The following is a 27,781-nucleotide window of genomic DNA, read 5'->3' as shown; positions in this document are numbered from 1 at the left end:
AGTGAATCACGGAAAAGATGATCCTGGACAAACAACAGCTTTGATCAAATCCATCAAGTTTTTCCTGAAAACCTACTGTGCTCAGCATTGCACCAGGATTTGTGGGGAATATAGAAGAAATCATCGCCATAGGTCAGAGCTCATTCCTCCCAACAGTCTCCAAGCCCCGCCCCACAGGCACTGCTGCCATCTCTCCAAAATGCGAATTTGACCGTGCCCCTCACGTCTACAGCCACCACCGCTGTAACCAGAGTCCAAGCAAGATAAACAAGACCCCACTCAATGCCGGGTCTGACGTCCTCTGGTCTCGTTGCTCACAGCTCCCCATCTCACACACTGGGACTCAGCCATACTCTCCCCCGCACCTCTCGGGGTTTAAGACCCTTGGCTCCTTCAAACCCATGCCTTTGAAAACACTTCCCTAGAACACTTTATCTACTTATTTTTCATAATTCATCTGAGAAGTCTTTCCTACATACACCCCTTCACCCCCGTTTCTGCTGTAATACTCCTGATGAGTTTCCCCAGCACCCTCTGGACACTGGGCTCATGGCACTCAATACATAGAATTCCTCCTTCCTGCCCTCTCCCCTTCCTCTGGTCCATCTATGAACACAGTGAGCAACTGCTCCCTTTATAAAGCTGTGCTGGGTGCTGTGTGGATCACATCTCTAATAAATCACACAAAATCCCTGAATTGTAGGCATGACTTACAGGTGAGAAACTAAGCTCAGAAAGGTTCAGTAACTTGGCCAAGTTCACACAGCTGGCAAGTGGCAGAGCTAGATGCTTCTGCTCCAAGCCCAGCTGTCCCTGCAACCTGAAAACCATATACAGGGTTTTGACATGAGATCAATGGTGTAAGCCAGAGGTGTGTGTGTCCAGAATCAAGCGGGTGGGCACGCCCAGGCAGGCTGCTTCCTTCCCAGGGCTTGCTCTTTCCTGTGTGTCACACAGAGGACAATGTAGTGAGTCCCAAACTGCCCTGCCAGTTTCTCCCGTTTTTGGAGTCAGCCTAAATTCCTTTTGGTTTCTGACCACAACGCACCAACTCTGTATGTTAGATGTTTCCAACAAGCATCAAAGGCTCAATTGTTACTGCCTTTTGTTTTCTAGTTCTGCTACTGCAAGGGACAGCCTGTCCTAGTATTTATTACTAGAATAATGTCAGGTTCGGGGTTAGTACATAAAATACCTCTCCAGTTGCTTTGCAAGAAATCAAAACACTTTTTTAATGGCAACATCAAAAAGAACCAACACGTAAACATGTTTCAATAGGCACTTATCCCCTTCAGTGATTTCTCAATATTTGGAACTCTTTAGTAGTCTGTTTTGCTTACAAATGGTAAAATATTTCACTATTTCTTCTAAGCCTTTTTTCAGATTCCTTATCATATTAGCTGACAAGTAGTGTTTTATGCCATTCTTTTAGTAATAACAGTCCGGAAAAAAATGCCCTTGATATAATTATCACATGGCTTGATTTGGGGAGATAGTGTCTGCAATGAGATGTATTTTACCTCTCTCCTTCCTCTCAACCTTTAGCAAAAGCCTTTATTTAATCCTCATGGTGCTACATATTCTTACAGCTTCTTAGTGTTTTCACTTGATTGGCAAAAGAAAAACAGCGTAAGATTAAGGTCCAATTGCTGCCTTCTTCCTTTACAGCATGGACTTCCCACTCACAGACTCCTGCCGATGCTGGGGAGGAAAATCAGTCTACTGGGTTATCTCTGCAGGAGGCCAGGTGGAGCACGCTTCACCTGTCTGCAAACACTTCTGTCATATCCACATTTTCCAAAATGCTTTCTGCTCACTATAAAGCCCTGTAAAAGCAAGTGGACATCAAACATGCCTGACCCTAGAGGCAGCCTCACTGTAAAAGAGGAAACATGAGAATATCCCATTAAAGTTAAAACTACACAAGGCTGTCCACCCTCATCACTGTTATTTACCATTGTTCTGGTGCAAGTAGCCAATTTAATTATATAAGAGAAAGAAATGAGGGGAATAAAAATGGTAAAAGAAGCAGTAAAATTATCACTATGTGCATATGATCTGACTGCAAAGATGAGCCAGTCAGTTGAACAACTATTGGAGACAATCAGAGAATTGCACAAGGTAATTAACAAAAGTAATATGCAAAAAAAGTCAAGAGCCTTCCTAAATGACAACCTGTAAAAAGACATCCCATTTTTTAACAGCATCAAAAATATAAAATGCCTAGAGATAAACTGAATGAGAAATATGCAAGATCTATAAAAAGAACAATTTTAAATACTATTGAAGGACAGAGAAGCAGATAAGAAACACTGGAAAGCTCTACCTTGTCCTGAAATGGTCACCGTCAAGAAAGAGAATGACTCTTCCTGACTCTTCTCAAATTAACCTATAAACCTGATACAATGTCAAACAATATCATTAGGAAGTTAATTTTGAAATTCATGTGCAAAAATCAAATAGGAAAAAAAACCACCATGAAAATGATGCAAAAAGAAACACGGAAAGACGAGCACACAAAATATTCAAAGTTTTAGAAAGTTCTAGAGATGACATGGATATGCACTGGCCTGTGAACAGAAAGTAAGATCAACAGCAAAGAAATAAACCCAAATACATATGGAATTTAATGTCTGATAAAGCTGACACTGCCTGTTAGTGGGAGAAAGGAGGATTTTCAGCAACAGGCAGTAAAATGAAGTCCAGAGAGACCAAATATTTCAATGTAAGCAATGAAAACAAAAATACTATGAAGAACCTTGAAAACATGCTGCTAAGTGGGGGAAGCGAGTCATATCAGACCACACATTGTATGACTCCATTTATATGAAATGTCCAGAGCAGGCAAATCCAGAGAGAAAGCAGCATATTAGCGGTGACCAAGGCCAGGCGGTGGATGGGATGGGAATGACTGTTAATGGGTACAGGGCTTTTTTGGGGGGTGATGAAAATATTCTGCAATTAGGTTGTGGCAGTGGTTGCACAACTCTGTAAAATGAAATACTAAACTGTACACATTAAAAGGGTAAATTTTGTGGTATGTGCATTACATCTCAATAATGCTATGATTTTAAAAGTACTAATCAAAAATATGAGACAATTTTTTAAATATTTGAGATTGAGTGGAGAAGGCATAAGAGTGTCAAAAAGGTAAAAGCCAAAAATAAAATCTGATGAATAAGGCTATATGATTTTAAAAGCAAATCCTGCATGAAGGAAACATAGAAGTAAAAAAATAAATGATAAAATAAGAAAAGTATAGGACAAAAGGACTAATATTCTTGACCTACTCTGTGCTCCTAAAAGTGAATTCACTGGAAGGACCAAAAACCCAGGTAAAAAAAAAAAAAAGGGCAATGAATGTGAGTATACACTTCTTAGAAAAGAAAAACGGCTTTTTACACATAAAAAGATATTTGATCATCACTGTAATAAGCAGAACTTGCATTAATAAAGCTACTAACATAGTTTTCACCCCTTAGGTTGGCCAAGATCATGAAGTTTAATGACCTCTGTGGAGAAGAGGCGCTCGCAGAGCTAAGGGGGAGCACACATTAGGACAAATGCCAACTCAGAGGGCAACTTCACAAGATTTACCAAAATTGACACTGCACGTTCCTTTTGATCCAACAACTCCGCTTGAGTAATTTCTCCTCCAGAGATCCTCGCTGACATGTAAAATGCTACTTATAGAAAGTAATTCACTGAAGCAAGTGACTGGAAACAACCAAAAGTCCATCAGACTATGGCAAAACCACACAATGGAACACTAGTTAGATACTAAGACGACAACTGCTTTCCATGTTCTGACAAGAATGGTTTCTGGGATATATGGTTAGGTTGAAAGTGGGAAAGGGCAGAACATTATATCTAAAAATATCCCATATTTTTGCTTATATAGTTTAAAAATATCCCTAAACGGACCCACAAGAGAATGGTAACAGAGCTTGCCTTTACAAGGTAATTGCGGTGACTCGGGGATAGAAATAATAGACTTATTTTTCCTTGTACATCCATTGTACCTTTTGTACTTTTAGTGATTTAAAACAAATTAGCTAATTCTTTTCGTTAAAAGAAAAAAAAAACAAACAACAAATAAGGCAGGGACAGTGAAAAATGAAATGGACAAATGTGAGGTCTAATTTTGGATAGGCTTTGGTTATTTTTAATACAGGTATATTTAGAAAAAATTAATTTTTTAAAACACCTCAAAAGGGACCACCCGTGGGGCTGAGTCCACTTTTGTGAAACAGGTTCATTCAGCTAAGCTTCCGATACACGGGCCTTTGGTAAGAGCGCCCTTGAGGCCACACACAGCCCTCCAGAGTGGGCAGGACGACCTCCGAGGCCAAGCGGATAATTCAGTCTCCACGAGTCATTCAACTTCGGCCTCTGCTACAGCTGGAGACGTGCCAACCAGATATGTTTAGATTAATCCTCAACATACGAAAAAAAGAGCCCGGTTTTACCTATGTTTACTTACCTGAACTCTCCCATTGGCCATCAGTTAAATTTGGAACAAAAGAGCTATAAAAACGTTCTTATTACTGTAGTGAATTCATCAGGCATTCTCTTAAGGGATTTTGTCCTAAGTTGGGGGGGGGGAGCGTATGAGAAGGCATAACAGTAAGAGACCCCCTATTTGTGTCACCCGGCTCCTCTCCGACCCCCCTCTGAAGGAGTCCTGGGTCTCCAGGCTGGTCAGCAGTGATGGGCCATCAAAAGCGAAGGACCCAGGCACTGTCAGGCAACCCTCTCAGAGATTACAGCACATCGGTGCATTTGCCTGTCAAGTGGGCTTTTCCGATTCCCTAGAAGGCACATAGCTGTCCTCCCAGGAGAGCCTGCAAGGCTTACTTTTCCCCTTTGTGACCTTCCCAGCCATTACAGTGACTTTCCATTGTCCGCCTGACAGGTGGCTGGAATCCACAGGCGATCCCCAACTTAATTTTAGTCAAAAATGTCAACTTCCTCTTTGCAGATGAGAAAATATGTTCCTGTCGCCTATGTTCACAGAGGGGAGAACAGGAGCAAGCAATCAGTGTGCTTGTACAAAATGTAGAGAAACTGCTGGAAAAAGGGAATAAAAAGAATTTTAAGAAGCATTCTACAAAACTCAGGCGTCCGACCCAACTGGCCTTCAAACAAATTCCTCTGAGCTCCTGATGCCCCGGATATCAGGCATGTAACAGCTGATACTAGCGATCAGACGCCCTCGTCCGCCTGAGGCTGCAGGGGAAGGGACAGCGGAAGGACTGAGGTCGGGTTCCTAGGGATTTTCAGAAAGCAGGAGCAATCAACGTGCCTCTACTGAAAGTGGGGGAGATGGTGTTTGGAAGAGACTAGAAAAGTATGGAACAGGTCCCATGGGAAATGTGACAGTCTGTCTACTAGAGAAGAAATGAAGACCCATCTCAAACTGAATAGCAGGAATTCACATCGGGACCAATAAAATGGATTTGGGGACCTCTGAGCAGCCGCGTAAGTCATGGCGATCACCACCCAGGGTGGGCATTTGGAAAGGGCTGTATGACACTCAACTAATGGGAAAGCACAGTGAAACTTAAAAACTACCAGACCTGGGCTGGGAAGGGAGTCAGGGAGCCTCCAGGAGGCTGAAACAGCGACTGAGGAGTCTGGACGGGCCAGGGCTCCTGGTGCGGTGATGACAGGGCTCAGCGGCAGCGGGGAGCAGCAGGGGGAGCATGTGACCAGAGAGGGGAACTGCAGAGTTTTTAAGATTTAGAGAGGTCCAGAGCATGTTGGCTCAAGCTGACAAAACAGGTAGGTGTGGTGGTCATTTGCGGGTGGCTGATGTGAAGGGGCGATGCCACCTTAAGGCGAGGAGGCTGAGCAGCTGGAGGGCAGAGAGCAGTCAGACTGGACTGAGCAGCAGCCAGTGCCAGGCTCCGATGATGCCACCTCACTCACACAGAGAGGGAAACAGCCCACCGTCATTTTGTCGAAGGGAACGCAAATGCCAGCTTCAGGCCCGAGGGCATGTGATCAAGAGTCTTTAAACCCCATTCCTTACTTTTTGCAGTCAAATCAGAGGGAGGCCCACGAATATAAAGAATTCTCTGAGAGATGAACAGGTGCATGACCTGGGTTAATATTATTACGTGGGAGGGAACAGAGAGGACTGTGGTTAAGAGAACAACAGATGTGGATCCACACCCCTAACTTCCCCAACCTCCCAGCTGAATGGCTTCGGGTTTGGTGGAGCCCCCCTGAACCTCAGCCGCAGCACCTGTAAAGGGAGGGTCACCTGAGAAATACTGTCCCACATCCATTAGTAGAAGTTAACCTATGTTCTTACTTTCTGCAGCCCATGCTCAAGGGAAGTTACTTTCAGGTGAGTGAGACAGGTAAGAAGAGAGTAGTGAAACAAGTATCTGAAAGAGAAAAATCATTTACTATCTTAATTTGTAACTGCTGAAAAGCAAGCTACATGGAGAAATAAAAATGTGTCCACACGAAAGCGTGTACAGGACTGTTCAAAGCAGCATTATTCATGATACCTAAAAAAAGCAGAAACCACTCAAATGTCCATCAACTCACGAATGGATACACAAAATGTGGTATATCCATACAACAGACTATCAGTCAGCCACAACATGGAAGGGGTACTGATACGCGCTACCATGTGGATGAAACTTGAAAAAATGATGCTAGGTGAGAGAAGCCAGCCACAGAAGCCCACATCTGGGATGACTGCATTCCTATGAAATGTCTAGAAGAGTCAGGTCTATACATAGAGAAAACAGATTCATGGTTGCCAGGAGCTGGGGCTGAAGGGTTTGGGGAAAATGGAAAGTCACTGCTAATGGGTGTAGGCTGGTTTTTTTTTGGGGGGGGGGTTAAAAATGTTCTAAAATTTATTGTGGTGCTATTTGCACAACTCTGAATATCAAAAAGCATTGATTATATATTTCAAAAAAAAAAGAAAAAAGTTAGCCGTAGGGCCCTTAAGGCCTCCTGCTTCCCATTTGCTGAATAGAGAACAGTGTGTTCCCCGGGCGAGAGGCCCCTGGGCGGAGCGTATGGAGTGCAGGGCTCCAGCAGCTCCCTTGCTTGTGAGCAACCGAAGGTCCCGGTCTTCTTCTGCGACATTCTCAGGTGGGTGCCAGGAGGTTATCGATCTTGCCCTTTCTCTGCCTCCTTCTGTCTCAGCCTCTGCATTCTTGTCTTCTCGTGAGCACAGTGGTTAAAAAGCAATCGCTGCTTGATTTTCACAGGCAAGAGCTTTAAAGTGAACTGGCCTTTCCCACCCAGTGCAAAGCCTGTGAAAACTGCTGCAGAGGGGAGGGGGGGATGTCCTTGAACATTGGTTTTGGGCTTCTCCACACCACGAGGGCAGAGTCCTTAAAAGCAATGCACCCTCCAAACTCTTCCACTTCAGGCAACTAATTGCAAGGAGAGAATATTGAAAAAAAAATTGCCTGTGGCCTAGTTGATGTTTGATTTATCTGACAAACATGCTGATAATTGCCTAAAAAATAACCTCATAGTATTATTGGTTCCAGGAAATCAACTTTTTTTTAAAATAAAAACCAACAGTGCTTTTAAGGGAATACTACAGTTAAAAATCAGAATGCCAATTCACTCATTTGCAATAATCATCATCATCACAATGGAAATTATTATTATTAAAATTATTATTTCCACATGACCCTGAAGGTCTCCGGGTAAAGCTGCCTTTACTATTTGAACATCCCAGGATTCAAATGTGAAAAAATTTATCAAAGGTTTTCCATGTAAACCATTTTAATACACAGGGTTAATAAAGTCTCCTTAAATGCTAATAAAGTCTCTTCCTACGTTTCAGCTCAAATGTTCAGTGCAGAAGACACAAAACAAATGATAACGCATCATGTTTTATAACAGGTTACCCTGGTCAATGGCATGTCAGCTATAAAACATAAACTTCGACCGAGGCAAGCACATTCCAGGCTGTAAAGCAGCCCACGGGGCCCAATTTCCAGGAAAAGGTGCCAACTCCGTGTGGTGTCTATAATCTACAGATGAACCTAAGCCCCATCGGAGCTGATAGCTGCATGACTCTAGCTGGCAGGGGCATGGGGAGGTCTCTAGAAAGAGAGAAGAATGATTTCTCGTGACATTAGGAATTAAGATTATGTAAGATTTAAATTGAATATCAAGAATAAAGCTCTCACGTATCTCTAGATATCTAGAAATCTGTAAACCTGAGTCAGTCGTAGAACACAAATCTATTAAACAATGATTTATATTCTACGCTCAGCATTTCATGTTTTTGCATTCAGAGAGAAGTACAATGCCCCATTCTGCTTCTGCTTGAGTAGGGTGGGAAAATTCAGAAGGTACCATGTTTCTTGTGGGGTCCCAAAAGAGCTCCCCCTTGATGAATGATTTGCATTTTAAAAGTCTGGATTCTACCTAAATACTCCCTTGCAGTACTAGAGTAACTTCCAGCTACTCTGGTAACATAAGCCGGGTACTTACTAGAAAATATCAATTGTCTTTTATACGCTTTGATGGTGAACGCTCAGTAAGAATCTGAGAGTATTCGACTTTAATGCCTCACTTTTATATAGTACTCTCCAGTTCATAAAGTGCTCTCTTTCACACCCACATAGGCTTTCTTTATATGAAACCAAAGTTGTGCAGCTCAATTTCTGTAAACCTCTTCCCAAGTTATTAGTCAATTAATGAACATTTGACATAAGGTGATCTGGAATCTGTGAGGACAATTTGGTGGAAAGTGATTGTAGACTGGGAATGGCAGAAAGATCAGGACATCACAGTTATTCTCATAATTTGGGGTGTAAAAGAAAACATCAAGAGCTAGAACAAAATGCATACAATTAAGACGGAAAGAAAATGTTTCTTCCATGGGCTGCAGCACTGTTTTAAACAGAAGGGAAAGATCATTAAATATGACTACTATCCCCTTAATTTTAACTACACAAGCATCCAATTCGGATCCTGTAAGTGCAAATCAGAATAACAGCTGAACTGAAACAGTTTCCTACCACTGCAGGGTACATGTGCAAGAGGGGAACAAAGTATTCTTTTTAATATGGAAGCACATCTCCCTGACAATTTAACTCTGACAAGCTTGCCGAGTCCCAGGCATTCTATTTCTACCTCCTAACGGAACTTTTGTGATTATGTTCTGTCAGCGGCTCTGCTAACAGCAGAGATTTTTACTTGTATGTGGATAGTCAGTTCCCTAAGATATTAGACAGTCTCTAAGACCAGGGTTTCACCTTTTTGCTTTACAATATGATGCCAACAAGAACATTTCTGTGCACACATTACATATACAAGGATTTAAAATACACAAGCTATGTAATCTGCAAGTTGGCTCCACGGAGCAAATAAATGATTTATCTGATATTTGTAAAAGCAAAGATAAAATCCATGAATCATATCCCTGTGTCGACAAACTATAAAATGCTCAGGACTTCTATGTGAACAAGGCATTTTGTTTGAATGTGTTGGACTTTTCCCTTACATGTGTGGAACACACACAAAAGAGAATTATAAACGTCAGAGTTCTTAACCTTTACAAGCCAACACAGTAATTACATTGCAAGGTATCTGACAACCGAGGGTAACAGGAGAAAAGAATTCTTTTCCTCCCACTTCCTTTAAATAGTTCTCAATTTTTCTACAATTTACAGGCTGCCTGCTCATAGGATTTTCATAGCCATGAATCCTACTAAAGATAAATGGAGAGAGAAAATAAAATCACTATTCCTACTCACAGGAATATATTTGAGGCACCTCCAAAGGAAATGTTTCTCCAAACATAAAGTGAGTATTCAATTTTAAGAGCGAGGTTATCAGCAAGATGAAGGCAGAGAAAAGTAAACATATGTTAACTTGACAAGCCCATACGGATGAAGCACAGATAACTGCTATCTCTGGGTGACATGCCCAGGACGGCCAGTCCTCCCTTTACAAAGGAGCTGTGTACAGACAGTTCATTCTAAGTCAGTCGTTTGGAACTCCAAACTCATTTTCTCCAAGAAACAATGTTAAGAATCGTGCTTGGTTTTGTAGCAGCCCAAATGAGCTAACAGTAGACATAATGCAGACAAATTCTAGCACTGGCAGCTCTTAAGCAAGTCATCCCTGTGCCGAGCAGGGAACAAGAGATGCGCAAGTCAGGAGGCAGGGGGAGAAGAACCTTTCTTCTTCCTTACCTGGAACTTCCAAAGTTTTGTCTGCCATCTGCCTGCCTCTCTTTATACGTTTCCCACCCTACCCCTGTCTAAATGCTTCCTCCCAGCCCATGCAACAGACACCAAAATAATTTTATACAGACAACAGGTGGCCTCTCTCCCCAGCTTCAATGTCCCCTCCTTGTGCCCAGTCGTCTGACCGTCGAAGGCTAATAAACAGTTCCATTCAACGAGCACCTGCTTCAGGGAAGAGATCATCTCGGGCGAGCGGTGTGGAGACTCGACCGAGTTCTGAGCACAGAACACAGACGCCGAGCCATCTGGAAGGACTGGGTAATTTCAGGAACTCCCTTGGAATTGAGTAATGTTAACAGACACAGGCCCCAGCTCCTAGGAAGCGCAGTTGGGAGAAGCAAGGAGAGTAAGTAGGCAATGCCCAGGATGGGGTGCCGTCGCCAGGGGCAGTCTTTAGAAAGTGCCTCGCATTCCATAGGAGCAGCACGTGACTGCTGGCTCCTTCCCACTGCAGAGAACATCAGGGAACGCGTCACACTGAGATGGCTGAAGGATGAAGAGTCCTGATACACTGACTCGTGGGACCCTGATTTTTCTAGGACAGAGGAGTGGTGTCCTGCAAACAGGTGGGTCCCGACCCAGGTTGTGGCTGGGGCGGAGGTAAAGGCTGACATCAGGCTCACAAAGGCATCCAGCTGTGGCAGAGGCTGGAGAGGGCTCAACAACCAGCTTCCCTGCCCTCGCTGACATCAGGCTGGCATTTCCCAGCTTCACTGCATTAGGTAGGTCCATGCGACTAAACTCAGGCAAAGGGAACATGAAAGAGTGATGGACGCCACTCCCGTTAACAAACCTCCACTGAGATCATTCGCTGTCTTTCTTCCCCTCCCAGCTGCTGGCCAAATTGCTGCAGAAGATCCTCCAGGTGTCCGGCTGACCCTAGAGAATGGCTGAGCCATGAGATGGGAGGACTCTCGGTCGGGGAATCACCCCCATGTGGATCCCTCCACCCCCACTGGGGAACACCCAATGTTTACTGTAGCAGGACTGCAAAACGGCTGGTGCGCCCCACCCGAGAGCTGGGCTCGTTTCTTACTGTGACATCCCTGCCCTCGGCACCACCGCCTCGGCTGCATTCCAGGGGAAGGTTCTTTGTGGTCACCTACTCTGTTAATCCCCAACCTCGGTCTGTGTTCAAACCCAATGGCCCCATACTGCTGAGATTTTGCAGTGCTCTAGTTTTTCCAGGATTTCCCCCGCCCTTCACTGTGGTCAGTATATTTAACACTACAAGGCCCTCCTTTCCTTTCAATGCACCTGGGGAACGGGCTAAGTAAACTGGTGGAATCTGAACTTCCTTTGAGCGCCACCCTGAGCCAGCAGGGCCCGGGAATCTCGTCTCCAGCATCACCCACAAGTCAAGTACGAGCTCTTCTGTCCCTCCTTGTTCTCCTTCCCGAGAGGCTTCTTCCTATCTCAGGATTTTGGTAAGCAGGTTAGGGTGGCAGGAGTATGTGTTTCCGGGATATTTTTTTATGACAGAATTCACAGAAGTGGCATCACTTGGATTTTGCTAAGAGCAGCTGCTCACTTCTTTCTCTTACTCGTTCCGTTTACCTTTCCTGGGGGGAGGGAGGCTAAACCAGGGAGGGTGAGCGTGAAAAAGGGAATCTGTAGCCACTCCCCACTGGGGCTCGATGCTCCCTAAATTCATTAGTGAGCAGTTGTAGGGTATAATAAAAACTATGAATTAAGGTATAACTTTAAACAGACTTTGTCTAATCTAATCCTAAAACTTGGCTTTCTACCCGTTCCTTCCACAGCAACCTCCTGGCACTCTGTGCCCCCTTCTCATTGTTGCATCTGGGAAAGGTCCGCGAGGTTAAATGATCATGCACTTGCTCATGACAGTGTAAGAAATAAAGAATTAACCCGACTCATACGTGTCTTCCACCTCTTTGCCAAGCCATGGCCTGACAGGCTTCCCAATCCTTATGGCGCTCTGCTGAAGGTCACAGGGCAGGGATTTTGCCTGCCTTCATCTTGCAACTATTTTGAGAATAAGTTCAAATGGTTCCCTCAGTTCAGCATGTGATTCCCACTTTGGCCTCCAGAAGAAAACAAGGCACCTGCCCATTTTAGTAAATGCATCTACTCGGAAGCATCAGGCACTCTGAGAAGGGAGGGGAAACCGATGGGCATACAGGGGACCATGGAAAGAACTGCCAAAGTATTTTTATATGGAATGAACCATTGACTGCAATTACAAATTTGAAATGTTCTGTTCCCTATGAAAAAACACTGAAGTCAATGTTTCCTCATAATGGACATGAAAAGATGCTTTATCCTGCCAGTTTGAACACAGCAGGCCCGTAAAGGGGGCCTCGGGGCACTTCACAGGGTATTCTGCCACTGCCAATGTCCACTCTACAAAAGATGTGATTTCTTTTTACATTCTGCACAAAGCATCTATTCATATTATGAAACACACCGCCATTTAAACCACATTTTAAATATACCATAGGAAATTCATCTTTCATAGAGCATTCTCATCACTGAAAAGATATTTGAATATTAAATTTATATGCTGCAAAAGCTATACTCAGTGCTCAGTTCTGGACCAGAATCAGAACCACCACAATTGCATGGGGGTTTTTTTGTTTTTTAATTCTCACCTGAGGATATTTTTTCCATTGCTTTTCAGAGACAGTGGGGGGGGGGGGGAGAGGGAGAGAGAGAGAAATAGCGATGTGAGAGAGGCACATCAATTGGTTGCCTCTCACACGAGCCCCGACAGGAGCCAGGGATGGAGCCTACAACCGAGGTATGTGCCCTTGGCCGGAATTGAACCCTGGACCCTTCAGTCTGTGGGCCGACGCTCTAACCACTGAGCAAAACTGGCTAGGGCTTAAGAATATCAAACAACTTCCATTTATATTTAACCAACTTTCTCTTCAGTTGCCTATTGTCAATAAAATATTTATTTAGCCTAATCATTGGTTGATATCAAAGAAGCAGTAAGATAAACAAACCCAATTAAAAAATGAGCAGAGGAATTGAATAGCCATTCTTTCAAAGAAAACATACAGATGGCCAATAGACACATGAAAAAATATTCATCACTGATTATTAGGGAAATGCTAATCAAAACCACAATGAAACATCACCACCTTATACCCGTGAGACTGACTATTATCAAAAAGACAAGAAATGAGTGTTGGAGGGTATGTGGAGGAAAGGGAACCCTACTATTGGTGGGAATGTAAATTGCTACAGGAACTTTGGAAATTCTTCAAATAATTGAGAAGTACCATATAATCCAGCTACTCCAATTTGGGGTATTTATCCGAAGAACATGAAAAGAGTGATTTGAAAAGACATATGTGCCCCTATACTCATTGCAGCATTATTTACAATAGCTGAGATATGAAAACAACATGCATGAGTGGTTAAAGAAGACAAAGGGCATCTATACAATGGAATACTATTCAGCCGTAAAGAAAGAATGAAATCTTGCAGTTTGCGACATGGATGGACCTCAAAGGTATCATGCTAAGGGAAGTCAGTCAGGTGAAGAAAGACAAATACCGTATGATTTCACTCGCGTATGGAATCTAAAAATGAAATGTACAAACGAAATAAAAACAAACCCATAGATACAGAGAACAGACTGGTGGTAACTAGAGGAAAATGGGGTTGAAGGTTGCAAAATGGGTCAAGGGAGCCCATTGTACGGTGAAGGACAGTGACTAGACTTTTGGTGGCGATCCCTTTGTAGTGTGTACAGATGCCCAACTACAATGAAGTATACCTGAAACTGATATGTTATATACCAATTTTAACTCACTTAAAAAGGAAAGAAGGGGTAAGGACTCAACTGTTAAGAATCATAATTTAAAATAACGACAGAGAAATGGAAGTCTTTAAAGGCCTTCAAAGACCTTTAATATGTAAATTGGATTACTGCCGGCAATAATCAAGTGTGTACGTCCGAGTGAGTACAAGGTGAATTCACCCACTCTTTGGCCCCTACCCCAATGTTACCCAAGCCCCAAGATGAACTCCAGCTCTATGGCCACAATTGCTGATGAGGAGCTTCCAGCCTGCTATACAGATAAAATGCCATCTCTGACCTATCTGTGGAAATCAGTGAAATAACTGATGGAAACAAGGGAATGAAGGCTAAAGAAAATATTTTCTAAATAGCACAGAGTGAAGGCCAAGCCCAAGAGCAGAGAATAATAACATGGCTGAGCCTGTGCGGAAGGGCATTAATTAAGGGTCTGCTCAACAGGCGACATTATATAAAAGAAGTCAAACAGACCTGGAGATTAGGAGCCTGAAACTCAAGCATGCACACTTATTTTTCAATTTCTTTTTCTATAAAGTTCATTGTGCTTTTATGGCATTTAAATTTTCATGTTTGAGACCTTTGGGACCCAGGGACCTCTAGCTTGACAGAGTTAAAGGAGTCTGTGCGGGCTTTTCCTAAGTAGAATGGTGATTTAATAGGTTTCTTTGGTGAGCGGAGTCCAAACAGTAGGCTTGACATTTTTATCAAGCAGAGACAATGCCAACTTGAAAAATACTCTAATACTGCTCGTCGCTGCTATTAGGAAAAGAGCAACTCCCTCCCTTCTTTTTATTTGAAGGACAGATACCCCTTAGGAGGGTCTGACCTGGTCATCTATAAAGTCATTGTGCAGTCCAGCTCACGCCTTGGGCCTTCACCCTCCATGCTTCACTGTAGGCAGGAACTGTGTTTAGACCCTTTTTCATTCTCTCTCACCTAGAATACGTAATTCTTCAATGTAGGCACTCACATCTGCCGGATGAATTGTTTCAATTGTGAGCGCCAGCATCACCTCTTGTAAGCTTGACCCAGGATTCCTCTTCGACTCCTCCCTCTTCATGGCCCGCATCCATCAATCACTAAGTGCTGTGATTCTACCTCTTCGAAAGCTTTTGGGGCTGCTGCTGCTGCTTTCTCCAACTCCGCACCCATTCCACCCCAGGCCCCAAATAAACGGCTCTCATTACTTATTTCTAACTCCATCTCTCCCAACTCCAGCCACCCTGGATACCTGTCTCCAATTTCCCATATGTACCATGTCACTGAGTCACTTCTTTGAACAAGAACTTGTAACTCTGTATCACTCATCACATTACCTTCAAACTCCCCTGCCTGGTCTAAATGATCCTCTCGCTCTGTCTTCCTAACAAATGTCCAACTTTCCTTCATACACATCTCCGCAAAAACGCTCACATCACTCCGCCAGCCTAACACATCCCACATGGGCCATCTGCATCTCTTCCTGGGACCTTTGTCCCTGCTCTCTCTGCACCTACAGCAAGCCCCCAACTGCCCCACCCATCATCTCACCACCTCCATTCAAGATACAGGCCAGGTTTTCTTTCTCCTGCGGAGCTTTTCCTGACCACTCCACTCACCAGCCATCTCTCACTCCCCTCAATGCCCACTCAGCCCAGAGTAGCCCCCCACCACCACCACCATCGCAAATTCTTCGCTGTACACTGCCACATATTGCTCTGTTATTGCTTCTTGTGGATTGGTATTGCACCTCCAACTGGATTTTCATAAAGATAATTTTAGATTTACAGAGAGTTTCAAAAATAGTACTGAGTTTCCTTGCACCCTTCACCCAGCTTCCCCTCACGTTAACATCTTACATAACCAAAGAACGATCAGAACTAGAAGATTAACCTTGGTCAATACTAACTGAACTATAGGATTTATTAGGATTTCAACAGGTTTCCCACTAATGTCCCTTTTCTGCTTCAGGATCCAGTCTCAGGATTTCATGTTGCATGTGGCTGCTCTATCTCCGTAGTATCCTCTGATCTGTGGCAGGTCCTCAGTCCTTTCTTATCTTTAAGGATCTGACACTTTTGAAGAGTACTGGTCAGCTGTTTTCTAGAATGTCCTTAATTTGGGTTTGTCTGGTATCTTCTCTTGATGAGAGTGAGATTACACATTGTTGGGAAGGATATCACAGAAGTGGTGTGCCCTTCTCGGCGCTTCATATGAAGGGGCACATGTCAGTATGTATTACTGGTGATGCTATGATCACTTAGTTAAGGTGGTGGCCACCAGGATCCTCCAGTTAGAGCTATATGTTTCTCTTTGTAATTACAAAATATTTGAGAGGGAGATAATTTGAAACTCTCCAAGTACCCTGTTCCTGCTTAAGTTTTTTCCCACTAATTCTAGCATCCATCAGTGGGAATGTCCTGTGGCACTTATTACTATGGGTGCTAATGATGCTTTTCTATTCCTCTCAGGTTTATTAATTAATTAAAATTCCTCTGTAAGGAAGTTGTCTCCTTTGCCTCATTTATTCAGTTATTTATTTATATACTATGGACTCATTGATATTTATTTTATTCTTTGTGTTATAATCCAGTATTTCATTATTCAAGTTGTTCTAATCCTTAGCTAGATTTTATACCACTTCAGAGCAGATATGACTAGGTCTTAAACTTCTTAGAATTGTCCCTCATATCTAAGACAATGATAGGCATACAGTAGGTGTCTTACTGATTTATTGATTCGCCGATTGATTCTTTCATTCAACAAATTATGTTTAGGGCACTGTCTTAGGTGCTACAGCTACAACATTTTTACTAAGTATCATTACTAAAACGTTTAGTGAATTAAAAAACTTTTTTTTCATGTGGTTTACAGCCTAGTTAATAAACACTCCTGTTTGTCTACAAGTCCCTGATGAAAGCATTTTGAGAATACAGTGATGCCTTAAGCATGACTACAGTAAACTCTACCTGGAGAAAAGGCGTAGGGTTACAAGTAGGCAGGAAAGACCTTCTTAAGAGAAACAGTATTCTGTACCCCCTTTTACTCCACTGCTCACTCTATAAAAATAAGTAGGCATATAAAATATCTAGAGACAGCTCTGGCCCCTGTGAATCAGTTGGTTGAGTGTCATCCCATGCACCAAAAGGTCACTGGTTCGATTCCCCGTCAAGGCACACGCCTAGGCTGTACATTCAACAGGAGGAACCTGACTGACATCTCTCTTTTATTGATGTTTCTCTCTCTCTTTCTCTCTCTTAAATCAACAAAAATATATTTTAAAAAAATATCTAGTGACAAATACTATCACACAGTTAGCAGGTACAACCTGCCTCTGCATCTTTTAAACGAATTCCTAAAATCAAACCTCATGGGCACACTTTTTAGGAAGATTTAATGTAGCAAACATAGACTCTTTATACAGGGTGGGGCAAAAGTAGGTGTCCAGTTGTGATTATGTGAAACAGAGTTTATTCTTATGTACTTATTAATTATTGTATTGTTCTCCATATGAACAACTGTAAACCTACTTTTGTCCCATCCTGTATAGTGACTATGTGCTTTACTAGAAAAACTGCAAACAGCTACGGTAAAAAAAGAACCTGAGAAGCCAGCTGTCTTACCCCGGCTTTCACATCCAATCTCAGAGTTTTTATTCCTTCACCGGAAATAATGAAGACCAGACGGTGCATCATCAAAGACACGCTCTCCAACTGTATTCACGTAACTCAGTTTTCTTGCACTGCCCCCAACGTTCCACACAAAGCTGTTCTTTTCTGTGATAGCTCAGTCCTCAGGACTGACAGACAGACAAGCAGGGCACATTTTCTGCCGCAAACTACACTCTGCAACACTCTCTACCCAAAGCATTTTTAATTCCAGGCAAGCGGAGACACATCTAAACTACAGGGCCGAGTTGCAAGAACCGCTGACATTAGAGAACTTGTATTTTTAGACACTGATTGACACATAAACCTGTTCATAGTCAACTCCTCCTATTGTTCTACACCAGGAGTAAGCGGACTCTCTCCAGCACACACAATGTTACATCACACACTTGAATTACATACTAAGTGCTGCCAAAAGGAATTTTACTGGAGTGTTACTTTCACCGTTTCGTATCACCGTTTCTAATTAATGTCGATGTGTCTTTTCCATGTTAGGGTGTATACAACAGACGCACATGTGTACTGTGTCTGTGGATATCGGCACAGACGCACACACGGTTGTGAATGGGCACAAAGAGGCTTGTATTCATCCCACGTTCGTGCCCATTAACAGAATGCCTGGCTTCTTTCAGCATCTGCTTCCTCTGTTCCCTGGAATCTCCCTTTTGAGATATCCGATGTCCTATTATCTGATGATCTGATTATTTGTGTTGGCAAATCTTTCCTTTCCTTTGCTGTAAAGATTGTTGCACACATTGCTCAGTATTTTTAAATTTTATCCACTATGGCTCCCATGTTCTTATTCTAATATTTATCACAATGGTTACTCCCATCCAGAAAAATCTAAAGGATTATACATTCCTATTCAACTGCATTTGTCTACTAGGTACATTTCTTAAATCTTCCGTCCTGGTCATTTTTATTTACCAAGATTCTTGAATTAAACAGAAGGATTTTTTTCTGGTCTGCCAGCTCAGCCTTCCTGAACCATTCAAAAAGTGCCTTAACATAAGAATTTCTCAGCATAGCACATTCTGATGTCATAAATACTGAACCATGGTATTATCCTATGCAGGGGGCAAGAGGAGGGGGTGGCTCTAAAAAGACAGATCTATTTCAGTGCCAACACAGCCTGATAATTAGACCCCTGGGGAAAGAAATCACCAAATAGTTCAATGGGATATCAGACAAGCCCCCCACCCCCTTGGGGGGGTGTAGGAGATTCAGACCATGGTCACCAAGGGGCTTCTGGAGCTGAAGTCCACACTGCCTGAACAGCAGAAGTCATCAGAGATAATCCTCCCTTCTTGTTGCCCGATCCCACTTTCCCTGCTGTTTTAATTAGATTATTTTGGAATCTGCTATTTCTGTCTTACTCCCTTCCCCAAACTGTCATATAAGTGCTGCAGCTTGACTATTACACAGCTGCCAAATTTCACTCCAGAGACGGCAGTATTTCAGCGGCGAGCGAAGTGATGCTCCCTCTGTGGCAAATGAACACCGGCTTAAGGGGTTCAGCATCTGGAACGGGGCTGCCTTTGTGCAGGAAAGGCGCTTTATTCTGTTTTGTCATCACCACTGGAGGAGCCGGTCCACCTGAGCACGAGGGAGGGAACAAACCAAAAGCCACTCTATGCATATACGCCACTGCACAGGCCACACAGACAGTGACTGGGACTTTCACAGGTTCTGTCCTAAGGGGATTTCAAAGGCTTAGAACATCAAGGATGTAAGAGGATGATCATTTTTAGAAGTAAAAGAAGCCCCAGAAAGTAACTTACTCATGTTATAGATACAAAACTCGGAGGCACAGAGGATTGCTCAAAGCCCTCCTGATCCCCAGGCCAAGGGCGTTCCACTTGAACTTGGGTTCAGCCACGGACCACTCAGGGGATCACTCTGTTGGGGGCGGGGGGCTAACACAGCCTCAGTTTCTAATGCATACAATATCAGCACTAAGTTTCTTGCTTTGTTTGGTTATATTATTTTGTTTTAGATACTCAAGAAAATCTCTACCAGAAAAAAAAACAGATGTCGTGGCTATGGATCTAGTGGCAGCAAGTACTTAATCAGCATGAACTATGCGCCAGGCCAGGCAATGTTCTAAAGGGTTATGTGTGCATAATCCTCACAGGGACCTGTTGTCCTCACTATAAAGTTTAAAAAAAAAAAAAAAAAAAAGGTATAGAGAAGAAAGAATATTTCTGAAGAAAAACAGGAGGGACAGATATAACTGCCAAGTCATAGAAACTACCTTCCCAAATTTTAGTAAAACATTTAGTGAAAACTTAAATGTCAATGATAGATTTCTCATTTAGTCTAGAGAGATGATCCTCTTGGCATATGGAGGCACGAGTCTGTTGTTTCTCAAACTCAAGTAAAAAACTATATTACTCCCAAGAAGTTCTGTATATTATTTCTAGATCTTATAATAATAATGGTTCTTTCAGTGATGAATGAACAACCAATGGTCCACTATTTGAACACCAGTGAAAGGAAAGGCACTAATGATACTGAGGGAGTCTTGAGTCGGGGTGGAGGAGAGAAACTAAGTGATCTTCATGTTTCCTTCTACCTCTAATTGGTATAATATCAAAAACTATTATATCTAACATTCTAGAATTTAGAAAACATATTTAAGTGCTCCATCTCATTTGATCAACTCTAAGAGAAAAAAGGACAGTAATTCCACAAGTACCGCACAATACTGACACACTTGGATATTTCCACTTCTAGTGACTGCTCATACTTTGAAGAGTACAGATCACCAACACCCAGAGCAGCCTTCGTGTGTCAGAGGGGAGGGAATCTGCAGTATTCTGCTGGAGGGTCAGAATGAAAGACACAATGGCAGGCTTTGGTATCAACTATCTTCTAATGTGTTACTCGTTCAGAGGACAAAGTATTATACTTTATTTCAGGAAAGGTAAAATAAGTATATTAATGTTTGCACACTGACAGGGTAAATCACATTATTTACCAGACTTTCAAAAAAAATAAAATGCTTTACATAGAAGTCTGGTAAGTTACTTTAGAAGCAAATATACATCAGAATAGATTTGAAAAGCTATGCCTGCATCTAAAACGCTACGCACTTTTGAGTCTTTGTCTCTGCCTTTTTCATTCTGCCTTGGAAAACACCATTAAGTGTCTGAAAATAATACCTTTCCCCAAACTGGCTATGAATTATAGAGGCTACATTCACGTTGAAGGTACTGGAGTGGAAAAAGGAAGAACATATTTGTGCTGAAAGATAATGTTTGAGGAGATCTCTTAAATGCTTAATGAGTATCAATAGGGTTTTCTTCACCATGGAAATGTGCATTGTACATCCCAGAATGCAGAGCGGGTGGGGTCGGGTGGGGAAAGCATTTGGGTGAAGCATGTAGCAGAGTTTGAGGCCCAGAAGAGAGCACTGAGTAGGGAGGGACAAAATAGAGGAAAAGGAAATGAGAGTAAATCCAAAGACAAAAATGTGGCCTTTACCAAACCCATGTTGAAGGCCAAAGGAGATAAAAGAAATCTGAGTGGATTTTATTATTTACAAGACCCCTAAAAGCACCCAAATGGATGCAGGATGGTAAAAAGAACCACAATCCCACAAACAAGCTGAGTGAAAGGGCACCAAATACTAAAGAGGCCAAGATGTGACAACCGGACAGATTATTTTGATCTGGAATTTAAATCTGTTTAAAGTTAACTAAACAATGTTACCTATGCCTGTACACAGAAGGCAGAATTAATTACATAATTAACCTCACTCTCTAACAAGAACAGTGGATAAGGTAAGAAACGGGATATAGTAAGTCAAAGCTGGAATAGAATGAACGTGTTCTGGTGGAGTCGCCACCCCAATCCTTCCTGCGGGTGGTGACTGAAAAAGAAAGTAGCACCAAATGTCATAAGCCATCCCCTCTTCTAACGTTTATACAGTCATAGAGTAAAACATATTCATATCACAATTTCTTAAAATGTGGACTGTCAGTAGCATATATAACTTAGATGACCTAAACTGAGAGAACAACAGTTGCATGATTTTTACTGGCCCTGCCAATGGTGCATTCAAGACATTTTATAGTTGTCTTCTCTGCTCACCTTCTTTATTTCCCTACATGGTTCCACTGTCAATAGTCACCACCTCACTGCCAGGCCCTGGCTAGTCTCTGGCTTTTTCTGCCGTATGCCTTCCAGGTCAACAGGTCTTTTTCCATTGGTATCTCCAGTTTCTCATTTCAGAGGCACTCTCGCCTCCTTTTAGTATGGTCCAGTTCAGCTCCCATGTCCACCCAAACCAGGCAACGCTGCTGTCAATTCTCTCGCCCTTAGAAATGCAAGCTCCATCAGGACAGGCCTCACGTCTGTCTTGTCCCATTGTATGTCTCTGTTGCTTATAACTGTACCAGTACATAAGTAACCCTCAATGGAGATATTTACCAAGTTAATAAATGAGCGATGAATGCCTGAATGAGATTAGAATTTAAAGACATCGTCTCAGTTTCTTACAATTCAAATCTGTGCTTTCACACTGGACTGGCAAAGTCCTAAGGCACCCTGAAGGCCCTATGGGACTCATGAATTGAGTTTTCAACATTGATTTGGCCTGATCTTGCAGAGAGGTTTCCTACATGATTGCAAAAAAAACTGTTTGGTTATGGAGACCACCAAAAACTGCTGGACCACAGGTGCAAGGCCACAGCACAAATATGCTGAAATATCCCCACTCTTCAGCCTCCGTAGAGAAACTCATTCTGGCCAGTCCTTGCTAATCAACACGTCTGCATTTCTGCACACCCGCCAGCGGCTCTGTTTGAATCCCTACCGATTCTGTAGTTGAGGAGGAACCTAAGTGCTTTCGAAACACCAAATGTTCCATAGGGCAGTGATTACCATTCTCTATCTACACTCACAAAGTGAAGGTGCCTCCCTGGAGTTGGGCAGGACATTATGAATTCTTTTCCTGTCCCATACATTCATTGCTGACACATTCGTTGTTGTCCCTCCCTTTAGGAAACTATTAATTTTGTTGAAACAGCATAGGTATGTGGATAAATACAAGTTTTATTTTCTTATTCATACTCGTAATCATTGAGAATATTTATGACCCATTAAAGAAGAATTCTTAAGCTAAACTGTCTTAATAAGGAATTCAGATGTTCCTTTTATTGAAAAATACAGAGCTGTTCAAACTAAAATAGGGGCCAAGACGAATGCAGCATCTATATACACAAGAGTTGCAGAGTGTCCAGTGAACGGCATTAGCCGAAGCCAGACAAGCCGTCTCGTGTTTGTCTCCTTCACTCCAAATAATTCTTTGACACTTTTTCCTTCCACTTTTCGACCTTATGATGCAGCTAAAGGTCGAGGGACTTACAACCCCACTGCTTTTCCCCTTGTGTTCATGTAGGATAAAGCATGTTTCCTAAGAGCTGGGGGCCTCTCATCCTGTCTTCTTTCCCATGTTTAGTGAAAGGAAGCTCATGCAGTGCCGGGGAAAGGGAAGAGCCTCGTCCGGCAGCTCAGAGGCCAGGCGCGTGCCTCAGCCCGGGCACCAGCAGCGCCAGGAGCAAGGCAGCCGGAGGTGATCAGGGTCTGCTCCCCGGGCCCCCTGGCCAGGTGACAAGGCACCTCTGTGACAAGTCGGTGTCTGACTTGCAGCCTTTAGTCCAGCTGTTTCTCCAGGACTAGGGTTACTCCATTAATCCAAATTAAAGGCATTCAGAAATACACTAAACTTTTTTTGGATACCAGAGGAGGGTGAAAATAAGGAAGGAGAAAGGAAAAAATGTTTTTAATTGGGATTATACTCCAGTCGGGGTCATGCTTTGCTTCTTTTTGCTTCTGTCATGACCATTTTCTCTTATCATTAGATATTCTTTCAAGTAGGATTTATAATGATTTTCAACATTTCATATTTATTTCCTTGCAACCACACCCTATGAAATGGGTTCTATTATTATCTAAATTTTATAAACTTAGACATCGAGATGGAAGGTTAGCTTGCCTGATATTACACCTCAAGAAAATAGCAGGGCTGGAATTTGAGGCCAGGCAGTCTGGAGCCTGCCACCTTCCTACTGTTTAATATGGTGCTGCCATAATTATATCTAATCATGCTCCCAATTCTGGACAGGTATGTGTGTGTATACACACACATAGATATATACACACACATATGTATTTGTGTAAATACATGTATATACACACCCATATATACATTATTTTTTTCTTTTTTTTTTTTTAACTGATGAGCAGTACAACTTCAGATCCATGTTTAATTAAGACTGTTTATTAAATACCTTTTCATTCTTATTAAAGAAAGAAAAACAATGTTTTCCAGTGAAAAAGTATTCCTATCCAGTGATCTCATAGTTGTCTGAAAATATTGGCCATAAAAGGGGAAAAGCTTAAATTCCCTAGGACCCTTCCATACCTTCTTGATTTAGTATTTCTCAAATGTCAAAAACTGGTAAGTCTCATGCACAACACAATGTATAGCAGGAAGGTTCTTAAAAACAGTATGATTTATAAATAAATGCCCCCCTCCTCAAAAAAACACACACATAACAAACACGTAGATGTTATTTCTCATACTCAATTGGCAAAGACATTTTTGTTTTCAAAATTCTCAGCACTGGTAAAATTGTATGAAGTAGGTACTCTCATACACTGCCCCTGGAAATATAAACTGGTATGACTTTACTGCAAAGTAATTTGGCACCAAGTAGCAAAAATCTTAAAACTTGAAAACTCTTAAATTCAGCATTTACTGCTAAGAAAGTATCCTAAGGACCATGAATACTGGCAAATAACATAAAGTTATAAGAACTTTCTTGGTAGCATAAAATAAAAACAAATTAGAATCAAATTAAATGACCAGCTAAAAGGGATCAATTAAATGTATTTTAGGATATGGATTCAATGGTACACTAAACAATCATTAAAAATAATGTTGCAGATAAATATCTGTTGCTACGAAAAGCTGTCCATTATTACCTTAACAGGAAAAAAATGTTAGATGAAAGGTGATAGAATATATTATATTGTTCCCTGTTACCATCTGATTGGTTGCCTCCTACACAGGTCCCGACTGGGGAAGGGGATGGAGTTTGTAACTGAGGTACGAACCCTTGGCTGGAATCAAACCCAGGACCCTTCAGTCTGCGGGCTGACACTCTAACCATTGAGCCAAACGGGCAAGGGCAGAATTATCCCTTTCTTATCAATGGCTTGTCATCCACCTTAATTAGTGATCTCAACATAAATAGGTATTATTTTCTTTCCCATAAGAAAGCAAGGGTCCCATTTTTATAAGAGAGACAAAAAATAAATAGGCGAAGTACCTGTGAACCTACAGATGCATGTTTATGTTTGTGTGTGTGTGTGTAGGAGAATAGATATGTATACATCCCCACCACTATCTTGGGGAACACTTTACAGTTAAATGATCGTTATTTTTGGTTAAAGATTTTGGAAATATTTACCTGTACCATGTGCTTTCATCACAATGGAGAAACATAAGCAGTCGGCTCTCTCCCAGCAGGTCTTTTCACACGGATTTTGCTTGAGTAGAAAGGGTGGCAGTAGAAACTCAATGTAAAATGCCTAGACCTGTAAGTATAAAATAATATTCCCACTGAGTGAGGCAGCTTGCTGAGGGCTTCATTCACATTAACTGAAGTCAGAGAAAAAAGAAACACATTTGCATACCCCTCCCCCCATACATCTCTAGGGGTGAGAAGGTTCCAGCCAGGGGTGGCTTCCCATCCCACCTTCTGACCTTAGGGACGTGGCCATCAAAATGAGCCTGTTCTTTCCCCTCCTTTCCTGCCTAATGGTTCCTAAACTTGAGAGAAATAAAAAATAGCTCTTCTCCAGAAAATTTCAGGAACATCACTGAATTTGATGCTAAGAATCCTTCTAGCCACAAAGTTAAGCAAATTCAGTATATGTATTTACTGTAACAGCCTGACTTTCACTTTCAAAACCTTACGTGCCTCTCCGCTGACGATTCAGGTAAAGAGTGGTATCATTGATATTCGAGGTTATCACTAACATTTATCGAACACTGACTTTGTTCTTGGCACTGTGCTAACACTTTACACACATTTCCCCACTCCATCACACCATTATTGATCAAAAACAGAGTCAGACAGCTAGTAGATGTCAAAGCCAGTATTTAAGCCAATATTGCTCAGAGGCCAGCTCATAATTCCAGTACTATACCATCACTCCAAAATTGATTTTGCTATCAACACTACTGTACTTACTATAAAAAAAGATCAACATTCTCTTATTTTCCCCAGAGTTGATATGTCACCTAAGTCTTAGCATTGCTCTTTTTGGATGTGACTTTCCCTTTTATTTTAATTCCCACGCCAAAAGAAAATCAACACGCTCATATCACACTGAAGGATAAATTTATGGTTATTTTAGTAAATTTAAAATGCCAACTAATCCCAAATCTGGGTGCCAACACAATAAGGAAAAACCCAAAATCCAAGTCCTACCTAAATGGCCAATTTTTATTAGGAAGAAGGCAGATAATAAAATCAACAGCCATATGTAAATCCCTAATTTAAGATACAAAAATAAAGAGATGAATTTCTATACATTATAATATATCTGTGGTGTAAAAAATACTTATTTACCTATTTACAAATTCTACATATTATGCATAGGTCTTTGAATCACTGCAACACAAAATAGATATGAGCATATCAGGAAACCAACGAAGTTATTAATGGGTCACATATTGATTTCCCTGTTGTACACCTGTACATAAGTAGGTATGATGTACACTGTTCTGATTATGCCTCTGTGCCTTTGCACATGCCACACCCTGTGCTTAGCACAGTTTTCCACTGAGCTTAGATTTTGAGCCCGGCCCCCAGGCTCAGCATGGTCCAGCCCTCACACTTTTCCAGCCTGCACTCTGGCTTTCCTGCCTTGCTTTAAGTCCCTGAAAGCACCTGTTCTCCTGGGCCTCACTGCTAACACGTCTTCCCAAATCACCCACCTTCATCATCAAACGGTCGTGTGCTATTTTCTCGTTCAGCTCCCAGCTCTGCCCTGTTCCCTCAGGGGAGCGTTTCCCAGACTCCTTGTTCAGGTCACTATCTCCTCCTAGAAGCTTTTATAGAATCATTTTCCTGAGCTATACCGGTCACCTTTGAGGTTTTAACAGTTTTTTGTTAGACACACTGATTGATGCTTGCTTCCCCCACTAATTAGTAAGCTCTAGGAAGGCGGAAGACAGAATGTGTGCGAGCTTGTCTACCCTTCTATCCTCAACATTCAACACAAATGCCTGGCACATTATAGGCACTCAACAAAAACCTGCTGAATAAATGAGGGAGGGAGGGAGACATGGAAGGAGGGAGGGAGGGAAGAACAACCCTTATCATAATTAGTGTTTGTTAAATTAATCTGCTGATGGCTTCTCAAAACAAACCACAAGGTCTGTGTTCCTTCGAACAGCACGCAAGGCTCCTGTGACCTGACCTCAGGCAGCTATGTTGCTTGTCCAGCTGCCCTTGACCCTCAGCACCTCTGAATCACTGTGGCTCCCTGACCAATCCTGCGTTGCTCCCACTCATCTCCACACCCTGGTCTATTCCATTCCCTCTGACAGCATCTGTTCAAACTAAAGTTCATTCTCCAAGTCTCAGAGTGAGGGCTGCTCCCCTGTGAAGACCCCTCCAATACCTTCTAGGAAGCTGATGTCCTCTTTTCCCATTTTTCTACAACTCTCTGTACTTATACCTATAAAAGCAATTATCATATTTTCTTGTACTTGTGTTTTAAGCAAGTCTCTCTCTCCCAATGCACTGGAAGTCCCTTAAAAGCAAGGGAGGGGTATTGCCTCATTAAACTGTCTCCAGAGTTTTGCATAGCAGCCTAGAAATAAATATTTGTTGAATGAACAAAAAAATAATTCACATATGTACATATATATAGATGTATCTGTCATACATATATATTTCATATGTACAAAGCTGCATAGTTGACTATTTAAAATATATTAATATAGTATATTTTAATTATTATTAAATGTTATGAGGCATAACGGTTATAAATTCATTTGTAAACTGGGG

The 27,781-nt window shown here is 42.1% G+C and overlaps 1 protein-coding gene across 1 annotated transcript in view; it reads right to left on the bottom strand.

Moving 5' to 3' along the window:
• Nucleotides 1-27,781, bottom strand: part of ATXN1 (ataxin 1) — a 365,190-nt gene that overhangs the window by 199,983 nt on the left and 137,426 nt on the right. The window contains exon 4 of the mRNA XM_016205295.2: nucleotides 25,169-25,295. The gene's annotated coding sequence lies outside the window, so the exon portion shown is untranslated. The remainder of the gene's footprint in view (nucleotides 1-25,168; nucleotides 25,296-27,781) is intronic.

Source organism: Miniopterus natalensis, chromosome 9, assembly GCF_054644295.1.
Source record: "Miniopterus natalensis isolate mMinNat1 chromosome 9, mMinNat1.hap1, whole genome shotgun sequence".
Taxonomy (NCBI): Eukaryota; Metazoa; Chordata; class Mammalia; order Chiroptera; family Miniopteridae; genus Miniopterus; species Miniopterus natalensis.
The sequence above is the reverse complement of the archived record's forward strand: the minus strand, read 5'-3'. Positions and strand labels throughout refer to the sequence as shown.